General features: G+C 46.7%; 1 protein-coding gene across 2 annotated transcripts in view; it reads right to left on the bottom strand.

Moving 5' to 3' along the window:
* The window catches only part of PDLIM4 (PDZ and LIM domain 4), a 598,403-nt gene that overhangs the window by 395,714 nt on the left and 190,274 nt on the right, over positions 1-12,415 (bottom strand). The window lies entirely within an intron of this gene.

Raw genomic sequence — 12,415 nt, 5'->3', positions numbered from 1 at the left:
ACACAAGTCGTTATAACAACTTGCCTTATGGGGGTGCTGGATTTTGGACTAGTTTAATTTACTATTCCAACTCCAGTCTGCACAACAGCAGGGAAGGTGTTGGACTTTAATTCCAACACTATTCAACCTATGCGCACCCCCCCAAACCAAGTCGTAATGACTTGCTTGCAGAACGATTGCGTGCTAAAGACGCGTTCGTTCTGTTGCCGGCGCTAAAAGCATAGCGTGATTGGGGCTGCGTCCTAAAGGACGTTTCCCCCATTAGACATCAGATGTGCTCACCCATCACACAATGAGTCGAAAACCTGCTCTTTTAAGAGATTTTCAATTTACATTGTCTACCACTGAGTGATATCAGCTCCTTACCGGGATACCATGTTAATTGAGCCACTATAGTGTGTCACACGTGATGGCATGTGAGTTGGAAGGTCTGCAGACGCATGTAGGAGGCAAATATGTCCCAGGGAGAAATACTCTATGTTCATGTCCCAGACATTAGTTGATCATTAAATCTCCTCTGGCCTTTTGTGTGGTTACATTAGTTGATATTTAACAAGTTCTTCCCAACAAGTTATAATTTGGGATCAACACCGAAAGTCGCCGAACCCTCCAAGTGTGCGGTGATAGGCAGTCACCGACTGCAGCCCTTCATGTGGGTTTAGTCCCTCTCCAAAGACAATTTGAGGGGTTCTAAGGACACCACCTTCCTGTGCAGCAGGAAGGTCACTTACAAGATGCTGCATTGGGACCTTACACCCAAGTCTTTGACAGGGGCATTGGATTCTTCATGAGTGCGGGTGCAGGGCACACTTATCACCATTGTTACTGTGACTCCTGAGGACTTTGAGTGCGTGCACAAAAGTGCTACCATTCTCTTTTTAGTAATGATGATGGTAAAACACTGCAGTCTCCTGTACAAAACACCTTTAGGTGTATAGAAATCACTACGGTTTGATACACAACCCCCCTTAGTTTGCTTAGAGGCTACATAGCCATCTTATGTCATTCTTTGAAAGGTAAAAGCGAACATTTGCAATCTAGCCAGATTCCCATGAAGTGATGTTGCCCAATTCGAGGCATTGACATGCCCCACAATTAAGGACGTTTACGTCTGCTGAAGGATTTGAAGGAGGAGTGCCTTGCCCATCCTCAATCAAACTTCACCAATACCCCTGTCCTGTCAATGCTGCTATTTGGGCATTTCCCCCTCATCCATCCCTCACCTTATTAATCTTCGTCAGTGCCACTAATAAAACACCTGCAGACAAGAGCCTGTTGTACACCTGGCTGACTTCCAGAGAAGTGACTGCCTCAAACATGTATAGACATTCCAAGCGAGGCCAACTATTTAATTTGCTGTTCCTGTTCATTTAAAACCAATTTAGGTGAAGAGAGCTGTGCTGGTACTTTCTAAATATAGAATCCTGAAACTTGCATCCAATTTTGTCTTTGTAATGTATTACCGCCCGAGCCTCTTAGGCCATCAAGGACATGTCCATGTATAGGCCGCAGCCATAGAGAGAAGGGCGCACTCCATTACTATCCTATAGCAGAACCTCGTGGGGGGATGCTACTTACATCACCACTCTCGGAATGATGACAGGGCCACGTCCACCAGACTTCTATGGCGCATGTAGGCTCACTCCCAGTTTAGCATTATTCACTCTCAACTAAAAGCTCAGAAATGTAAGAAACACTCCTTTCGCCTGTCATCAAACACTGTTCTACAAAAATATTGCTTTCAGCCTTCAATTGTTGATCGACATCATACTGTTGTAACTCTAACAGTGCTGTTTTGCCCGTTAGGCAGCTTAGGTCACTCATCGCTGCTGGCCCTTGGATTTCAGCTGTGTTGTTTACCCATGGGACACCTTCTCCTGACTGTGCACCTATGGTCTGCCCTTGCTGCATCATTCCACCTGGGCTGGGCCCTGTGTGGGCCATGATCTGGCCCAACGCTGCGCCACCTAAACCCCATTGATGGACCACCATCTGTATGAGAGGGCCACCGATAACCTGTGGATGCATGTGTCCCTATGGACCGCTGGGACATGCCTGTGGAATTGTCCTTTGACCCCCCTGGGACAGGGCCTGTGTTGGCTGCTGTGTCTGAGGCACTGATGGGCCCTCCTGCCCCCGCATGACTCATAAACCTAGTTGGCCTCCCCAGCCTACGCCAGCACTGTGCCATGTCCTTTCAGGGCCAGCTGCATGCCATTTTTGTCTGCTCCCCTTTGCGTACCACAATTACTAATGTATGCCAATACACTGCCTCTCCAGACCTCGCTTGGTGCCACCCACAGAACACTGCATGGCTGCTGTGCATCGACTGCTACAGTTACCAGGGTTCTGGTGCCCCATCATTGTCCTGGGGGCATTGGCCAGAGGCCTATGGTGAGCCTTCAGCCACCTGGTTAGTTACCCCTTTCCATTGCCTCAGGTCACTGGTTTCTGTGCCATACGACCTGGCTGCCCTCTGCTTCTTTTTAAGCTTCTCCACTGCTGCTGGCGTCACTGGTAAGTCTTGCTGCCCTTCGTTGCCTTCCGCTCCTTCCTGCCTCTCACTGTTGCACCCTCCCAATACCTGTTGGTGAACCCTTCCCTTCCATGCTGCCCTGCTGCAGCCCTGGCCTGCTGTATAAGGATTTGTATTGGGTCCTCTCCAAGTGACCCTCCTGCCTTCATCATTGCCCTTGTCGCTGCTCCAAAAGCATGGAGGTCTGGTTTGCCAAGAATGAGTCATAACAGAGATTTCAGTGGAACCTTCATGCCAGATCACAACCAGTGACTTGGGTCAGGTCTAGAATTTCCCTGCAGTCCTCCGCTCTAGCCTCTTTGCTATTGTTGGCTCCATTTCCTGTATGGTCCATTTGCTTGGCCTTTGTGCCCTGAACTAAGCAATCAGGCTACAAAAGGCGAAGGCGGCAGTACTAAGAATTGGATCCCGCCAGAGGCAAGAGGCCTCTTGGCTCTGGCGGGATCCACTTCTTAGTACTGCCGCCTTCACCTTTTGTAGCCTGATTGCTTAGTTCAGGGCCCAGGTGTCCCCTTGCCCAGGTGGCCTTTGCATCGGGCTGCAACTGTCATTGCTGCACGGTGGCCCCACTGGCTGCACTGATCTGGTTGCCATCCTTGGTGGCGCCCAGTCTTCTCCCTGCTGGTGGGATGATGTATTGCCTTCTCCTGTGTCACTCCTCCCCTGTTATGTGCCAACTGGTCCTGGTGAGGTAAGACCTCTCATTGCGCACTCCTGCTGCTGGCCTTCTCCTCTGCTGTTGTTGCTGCCAAATGTGCAGCTAGGGCTTTTTGCCCCCCCCCCACTTGTCCTGCTGCACCCCAAGCCCGATTTGTCCATCAAAAGTATCCGGAGTGAAGTGTGATAACCAATGGCACATGGAGGTTCTTTCCGCTGGTGCTGACCAATGGCACGCTTTTGATTTCATGCCTTTTCTGTGTCCCCCTCTCCCCCCCCACACCCTCCAGTGACCGTGGCACCGGTGCCATTAGTCCACTCTTGTTGTTCTTCAGGCATCAGGCCAAGTTATGGTTCATAGTCCCTAGCTGCACCAGTCACAGGCCTTCACTCTAACCAGATCACTAGAAGTCGGATGTGTGCGCCATTATCTTCCTGTCCATAAAACCCTTTCTTTGTGGTATTTAGCAGATCAGTAGAAGTATCCTACTACCCCTTTATCTGCTCCTCAGCTCTACCCTTTCTCTAAAGAAGAGCACTTGGGCATAATCTTTCTGGACCTCACGCACTCTATTGGTGTCATGATTCATCGTCAGGTCGCACCCCGGTCCCTAAAAACCGCAGTAGGCTCAAACATATTCCAGGGATCGCTTTGGATATTGTTCCTATCTAACGGGGACATATATATGGATTAAAAATACCTAATTCACATCCCAGTTTCCCTTTATTGTTGGGTGCCACTGGTATGGTTAAAAAGCTAAAAATAGGGTACCCTGTACTCTATTATGTGTCGCAATGTTTCAGCACTTCTAAACTGCCAAATACAGGTCCCAGGGTGTCTTTAGGACTATATTCATTACCCTGATGTTTCCCATAATATTTCTGTTGTCATATCTACTTGTCAGTCAATCAACCGTCTTTTGACATAGACAAACATAAATAAGCATGTAGGACATGCCAACTTGCCTGTCCTTCAGCTGGAGAGGCTATTATTGGTGCCTATTTTCATCGCGTTGATGTGCAAAATGGAGTAATGGAAGACTTAATTAATCGTGTCTGATCTGCATTGTAGAAGTCGGAAGCAAACAACATATCATGCTTTCTTGCACAGCGCATGCCATTGCACACTGTTCCATGCATTGAGACCAACCACCAAGTTTACTTGTCTTTGCCACTGGAATTCTTTTTAAAATGAAAAAAACCTTTTGCATGCGAGTACAGAATGTGAAGCATAGTTTAAGATCTGTTATCCACTCTCTGAATTTCATAGTCCCGCACTGATCATATGGTGGATATCTTACCCTCCCCGGTGCATAGTCACACCATATATGGGCTGGTGGAGCCCGTCCCTGTAGTCATACTCTGACAATATTGGAGGTGAGAGATTAATCCCCCCTTGTTGACCCCTTTTAACGTCATGAATAGATTTCCGGGCTTGTCACCTTACCACTGCAGTGGTATCGTTGCACTTTTGGCCTAGGAATGTCACCATTCTTCCATGCCGTTGGCACCCGCAGGATCGAGGTGATCCTTTTATGTCATGTCCAGCACTGTTTGCAGGGCACAGACCAATAGGGTGCGTGAGGGTCCATAAAGAATAAACACAAGTAATCTTCTTTAGAGAAAAGGCAGAGCTGAGGCAAAGGTGAAAGGGTGGTAGGATACTTTTGTTGATGTTTTCCATTAAAAAATGCGCCTCATCCACACATAGTGGTTTACAATAATAGATACTTCACTCTAACTATCCACTAGTTCCAGAAACACTGTAAAAGCCTTCGAGTGGTGCACATGGCCCTGAGCAGCAGCACAAATGCTGTTGCGGTTTCTGTTGCCCCTTCTCCTTCTGTACGCCATTATCTTTTTAGGTCTCACCTGGCGTTAGCAGCGAGCATGCGTTGCTCTCGCAACGCGAGGGCTTCTTGGAATCAATACTGTTCCAGAAGTCGTGTGTCCGCTCCGCCTTCAATTTTCATTGGCGTGTGTCTTTTCTCATCATTAATTATGTTAAACATACTTCGTTGATTGCACTAGAGGGTTTTTAATCCCTCCTGGTTGCCACCCTGTCCGCTTTTGGCCCAGCCCACCGGGATTGGATCTTTTACTTGTGGCGGGAGACAGTGTCTCTTAATTAGCCGCTAAGTACTTTTTTTGCAATTATAGTGGTCGTTTAGAACGCAATGTCAATGGTTGTGGCAGAGTTAAACACACAGGGTTGGCTATGCGCTGGAAAATAGGTCCCAGCATGTACCCAGCACAGGCGCAAGTCCAGATGTCCATCAATATGCTACAGAAAGGACTGTATGAGGCGATATAGGGAAACACAGGTAATGCACAATGAGGAGTTTCACAAGTGGGCGCCCACAGGTGAACGTAAGAGCAGGGCTCAGGCTATGCATATTAGCATCTGGAATAATGGTGCACAAGGCTAAGCACTAGCAGTAATGGGGGAAGACCCCACAGCAGCATGGCTTAGGGTGCATGGAAACCGAAGCATGGCGGGATAGACCCAGTGAGTACATGAGGCCGTCACTGGGCGAACTACCAAGAGTTTAAAAAAGTCAGGTTTAGTCAGCTTAATATCACTAGTGGTTAAAGTGTGCATACAGCATAGATAGTACATAGACAACTTTATGCCTAAGGAGGTACAGCAAGTGAGTTTGGACCCGTCTGTCTGAGAAAAGAAGAAAAAAGGTAAGAAAGAGAAGTTCAGGCAAACAAGACAGGCCATACGGAGGCATCAAGCCCTGAGCCTAAAAGGGTGGCAGCAATTTTCGGGAAATATTGGAAATTAGATTGCTCATGGTGGGTAGCATGTAAGTTCAGACACATATGCACCATATGCAGGGGAAGCTACCTATATACAAACTGTGAAAAACCAAAGGGGGTGTCTATGAAGAGAGATGCTGGCAAAAAACTGTGAAGACGACGAAGGAGGAAGAAGGAGGGCCCAGCCAGCTGGAGTGGGAAGGGGTGGGACTGGGCCCTGGGGTGAGCGAGGGCCCAGTACATCCTGGACCCTATTATAGATAGGGTGCACTTTTCCTGTTTGCACCTCAGCGCACCTTTAAGCAGGTGCGGCTGGTGCAACCAGCAAAAGTGCACCCTATCATGTAGAATGCACTGCCCTCAGTGCAGCTGTGAACTCACGCTGCCCTGGAGGTAGCGCATTTAAGAGAAATACAGAGCAGGTGTGTAAAAGCTGCTCTGTGTTTCTCTGCGCTGCAACCTGCCTGCCTTTTAAAGAGGTATTTGAGATCCCCTTGCAGGCGGGTGCAGTGAGTGACTGCACCCGCCTGCAAGGGGAGGTCTGGGGGGTCCATAGGACCTTCTTTCCCCCCTCTAGTGTGCCTCCTGGTAGTTTCAGAACCTCTGCACCTACGTCTATAATACAGCGCAGGGGCAAAGGGATTCCCTCATGTGCATGGGGCCAGGCCCAATACAAATGAGGAAATGCTTTCTTGAGAAAGCGCTGGCTCTACATGTGTGCCAGCACTTTCAGTATTACACAAGGAGCCACACAAGTGTCTGCAGTCCCTTCTGTAATACCAACTTGCCCCGGGACCGCACAAAGTGGGTGCAAACGTTCATTGCACCCGGAGCACTGTAATACGGCCCCAGGGTAAAGGGAATGGTGGCCTCTCCCCGACTGGCTAATATCCCCATATAGAGGGAGCCACTAAGGAGGCTGTTGAATGGCAATCAATGGGTGACACAGGCGCACTCAATAATCGCAGGCTTCCAGTAGAGCTTCCTACTAGCCTATGAAGGACAAAGAGGAGCAAGAATATGCAAGAACCTCAAGTCAGCAGTGGAACACACCGGGTGATGAGAGACAAAGTAGCCAAGGAACTGAGGTTGGGGAGGATAGCAGATCCATTCCAGATACCTTCAATGCCAGACTTCATAATATCGCTACTAGAAGTAGCCCAATGAAGGATCCAGGTCAATTAAGGCTAATTCACCACCTGTCATATCCACAGGGCAACTCAGGGAATGACAGGATTAAACCAGAGCAATGCTCAGTGGCAATACCAATGACTTGGTGAAGATGGCGGGAAAGTAGGGATTGATGGCTAAAGCAGGCATTTAGTCAGCCATGTGCCTGTTGCCAGTGCACTGGAACAGTTACAGCGTACTGAGATATCTGTATGAAAGCCAGATCTACTATAACAAATGCCTACCAATGGGATGTGCAATCTCATGTAATTACTTTGAGATGTTTAGCATGTTTCTCAAGTGAGCAAAGCACATGAGGCACCCTGATGGGGGGAAGTTACACTATTTGGTTGACTTTCTCTTTGTCAGAGCTCCTGGAAGTGAGCAACGTGGTTTCTTGCTGAAGGCATCGACCGGACTGGCCAAAGAGTTGGATGTGCCACTGGCACCTGAAAATGTGTTGATTCAACCACCAAGATCAATTTCCTAGGGATAGAATGAGATCCTGGGCTAGGGATCTGCAGTCTCCTACAGGACGAGATAAGGAACCTACGCAATGCAATACACAGGACGAGACGGGTCTGAAGGAAAAGCTAACCCTGCACAAGATCCAGGAGGTATTAGGGGAGCTCAGCTTGGCATGGAGAGACATTCTAGCTACAGGGCATTTGCCAACCACTTGGCCAAGCTGGCAACAAAAGTGACGAAGGGCCACCATCAAATCAGACTCATAGTGGAAGTGCACAATGTCTGACAGATTTATGGCAGACTTTAACGACATTATGATTTGGAGAGAACCTTGAGTCTTGTCCCAACAGGGCCAGCTGTTCACAGACACAGCCAGCAGCGTGGGCTTTGGGGCGATACTGGGGAATGTATGGTGCGCTATGACGTGACCAGACAGCTGGAAAGCACATGCCTTCCCAAAAAACACATTACAATACTAGAACTGTTCCCAATCATGGTTGCTTTTCACATTTGGAAAGGGAAGACGAGTAATAAAAACATCACTTACAAGTCGTATAATCATGCAAAAATGCAATTCATTAACAGCACAGCAGAGCAGACTGCCCTTAGGCATTGGCCGAGAGGCAACGCAGTTCAAATACGGAGGTCAAAGCAAGACATGTCAGCTTCCCTGAACTTAATAATCGATGCTTTTTCTCACTTACAGTTGCAAACATTCAGGGAGTTGGCTCCTGCGGCCGGCCAGGAGATACCCCGGTTCCCCCAGAAGCTATGGGGACTGATGAAGCAGATTTAGGAGAGCTCATCAACAACAGGTTAGCACCTAAGAAAGTCACAAAGTACCTTAGGTATATGGCAACATTTATACAGGCCACAGGCCCTATATGCTGGGGTGATGCGGCACAAGCTCAGGTGGTAGTGGAGAAATGTATACACTAAGCTTTCAACATCGGGGAGAGCATGTCATCGGTGCAAGCCCATCAGGCGGTGAAGGCACATTTTCCAATCTTGAAAATCTCTCAGATCCCACGCGCCACCACTATTTCAAATCTGCCATGTGGGGAATGGGGCAGTTTCCGGGGCAAGTCCAAGGACACTATACTACCTACAGACTTTGAGAAATTGGCAAGGGTGTCTGGGAATTGCCATTGACATGCATATCACAGTACAAGGAGGCAATGTTCAAGATAGCCTTTAGGCTAGCTTTCTTTGGGGTGATGTGGATGAGGTAGTTTTCCCAGCTAAAGCTACAGCTGGAGACACATGTATACAAGGACAGGTTGTATACTTGAAGAAAGAGCACATGGGTACAGTTTGATAACAGTATGGGATACTCAGGGCTACACCAGTCTAAATGCAATTTACGGTTCCAAATTGACTAACATGACCTTTATTGAAAGGAGGTAGGAAGTTTATTTAGTGAAATTTTGTATATTGTAAGTGGTGCATCCTGCAATTAACTTCAGAGGAGTTGTGGTCTGTGGGGGAACTAAACTCTGTTAACTTCAGTTTTCTAATATTGTTGGACTGCAAGTGAAATCTGCGAGCCCAGATAACGGGCTAACAAATATCGGTGTATAGAAATTGTTGAAGAATCGCAAGTCGTTTTACCAACACCTGCTATCTGTCCATGTATTTACGGGATCATTTTTTAACCCAGTGCCATTCAAATATGTACAATAACTATCTAAGCACACACTTTTGCATCCAGAATGGATTGGGTCCAAAGTAACGCGAGGCTTTCCAGATATTCTGGTTAATGCATATTTTGCATACTTTGCATACCGGAATGGACACAAGGAATTAAGAACCGGAGTCTACAGTTTGCACCTGCTAATGCTATATATGCAAACAATATGGAAATCAGTTTCATTGAGGTACATACACATTAAAGGGGGTACGGTACGCTAATAATTGAATGAATGAATGAATGAATTTAGACTTGTAAAAGCGCGAACTTAGCCCAAGGGCGTCAAGGCGCTGGATGCAGAACATCAAGAGACGAGAAGAGAAAGATCATGCTCATACTGAAGGACCACGAAAGAGCCAGGTCTTTAAGGCCTTATGAAATAAAGGTGGCGAGCCCTCACTAGAAATTTCCAATGGAAGAGAGTTCCACAATTTGGGCGCCATAGTGGAAAAGGCTCTGCCACCCCATTTAGCCTTCTTGAACCTGGGAATAATTGTTTTCTTTAAAATCCCACAGAAAAAAGGATATTCTTGCGTCAGGGGGAGCTTGTGGCTAGAGACTGGGAATTTTTTTAAGTGAGTGCTCCATGGTTGTGAGGCACTAACTCAGCGTTTTTTGAGGGCATCAGAGCAATTTAATTAATATAGAGTCTTGATATATTTTCTCTTCAGATTGTTGACAGAGGTGGCAGTCTATAGGCGTTCGAAAACAGTTTTTTGCAGAAGAGAATCACATTCAGTGAATTTAAGAAATGGAGGTAAAGAAATTGGGCTGTGTTGTGATGGAGTGAGAGAGTGAAAGGGAGGATCAATATTGTGTGTTAATCATAGCTTTTTTTCAATTTTCAGCTCTTGAAATGTTCTGTGTCCTGAAGAGAACCCTCAAAGAAACGAGTCAGGGTTCGAAACGCGTTGACAGCTTTCTTTTTGGCCAAATAAGAGTTCAAATTTATGTGTTACCACTGTGGCTCACAATTAAGTATTATAAAAAAAAGAAATCTCGAGCGCTAAGTATGGTCACTATTTGGCCACTACCTCTGCTAATACTTATAGAAAATCATTTCCAGTGAGATAGCAGTCAGGGGTATCATGACATTATTGAAGTTTTGAAATTATACAGAACCTGAGCCAAACAACCTTTTGAATGTTGTTTTGGTCTTTTGTTGTATATGTATTATGTGATGTGATTTGTACGTTATTTTCAATGATGTCACTTTTGTGATTCCTGTGTATATTTTATTTATATGTATCAAATTTACAAAAAACTTTATTCAAAGAACAAAAAATTGAAAACATAATACAATAATTCAGTTTGTGATTCATAACAATTGGTTTGTGTGACCTTGGTGTGAATGGATGATTGAACAAAGCATAGTAGGGCATCATCCTAAACATCTGGGACCTGATTCCCAAAGGGCCCCCGCACTCCTGGCGGAGGCCCCGCAGTCATGGGGAGTCTCCGGACTCGGGGCGGGGTCACCGCAGTGAGAATTCTTATTGTGGAGATTTCGCCCTCAGTGTGTAGACTCGCTCAGGACTGCGGGGCCTCTGCCACGAGTGAGGAGGCCCTTTGTGAACCAGGCCCCGAGTGTGTAACTAGCAGATGGATGAACTGCAGAGTATAAGTGCTACTTTCCGTTTCACAGCACGATGAACACACGTTTTGTTTATTGTCGGCTACATGTCCAGTGGCAGAAAACAGATGTTATTTGGAGTGTCATGGTGCTGGATCTGTCTGAAGATGTTATTGGCCAAGCAGCCGCTGTAAAGAGCAGAGAATGTCCACTGTAATCAGCTGTTGTGTGTAGTGGCAGTCTGTGTGATGAGCAGCCGGCTAGCTAGCAGTGTGTGGGTGTCCGCGCTGCAACTGCAGATGTTGCTGCTGGATTGAGACACATCAGAGGAGTCACGCATGAGTCTAAGATTGTGACAGCAGGCTCTGTTGCAGGCTAGAGATACAGTAGGCACACTGTATGGGAGCCAAACCACGGGAAAGTCAAGAGGCAATACTGAACAGTGGTGGATGAGCACACAAACTAATAGGCAGAGTCAAGCCAAAGGTCTGTCTTGGCTCTAAGAGCCATATCTTTGGCATGTATGTCATGCAACAAACAGGTTAAAATAGGATGAAGTTGCTTCAAAATTAAAAACATGTGCATTCTTTAACATGCAGATGCTTTTTAGTACTTTACAGATTATGCAGATCACTGCATTAAGAAGTATTTATAAAAAAGGGATCGTTTTTAAACATGAACTTAAAATCATTCCTGCTCCCCCCACTCCCACCTCCTGACAATGTCATTGGGGAACTAAGAGGCAAGTCAGCTGTCATGTGCACCCTCTATATGTGGTGCAGATTTTCATTACAGAATATGTACCGCCCACCCTGAACATGTTTGAAGGCTCTCCCAAGTGTGATAATGAAGAAAAAGGAGTCTTAGTGAAATGTAATATTTGCCCAGGATCACACAATTTTGTCAAGAGGGAAAGACGGGATTTCTTATTTTATATAGTGCAATTCGGCCACTTCATGGATATATGTTTCTTGTCTGTTTTACATCAAAGGTTTGTCATCAAAACTTTTTCTTATTTCGCGCCGCATTAGTTGACAACCTGAGTCACAGGCAGCGGCCACATGGAACCTCAGTTCATTTTGAGCACGAGGGGTCAAGAGGACCTCGAGCTGAGCCAGAGCCAGGCACCTGGCTCGATCTTTTATTGGCTCGCCCACCTCTACTACTGAATAGGACTCCTGAGTACTGGCAGAGCTACAAATGGAATTACAGCACTGACAAACCAAGTGTTGCTGTAGACTAGAGGTACATCATCTGAGCTGTTGCAGCGTGCATACCATGGAGCTGCCCTGGTGGTGTGTAGGGTTTGTGTGCTCTAATAAGGGAGGGGGAGGGAGGAGAGGTGAGAAAGAGAGAGAGAAAGAGAAAGAGAAAAAAAGAGAGAGAGAGAGAGAGAGAGAGAGATAGAGAGGGAAAGAGTGAGTGAGTGAGTGAGTGAGTGAGTGAGTGAGTGAGTGAGTGAGTGAGTGAGTGAGTGAGTGAGTGAGTGAGTGAGTGAGTTTCCGGTGCTCGGCACCAGCACCTAATTGTCAGCACCGGGGCTTATGACTGTGCC

Source organism: Triturus cristatus, chromosome 7, assembly GCF_964204655.1.
Source record: "Triturus cristatus chromosome 7, aTriCri1.1, whole genome shotgun sequence".
NCBI lineage: Eukaryota > Metazoa > Chordata > Amphibia > Caudata > Salamandridae > Triturus > Triturus cristatus.
Note: the sequence above shows the minus strand (reverse complement) of the source record. Positions and strands in the feature narration are given on the sequence as shown.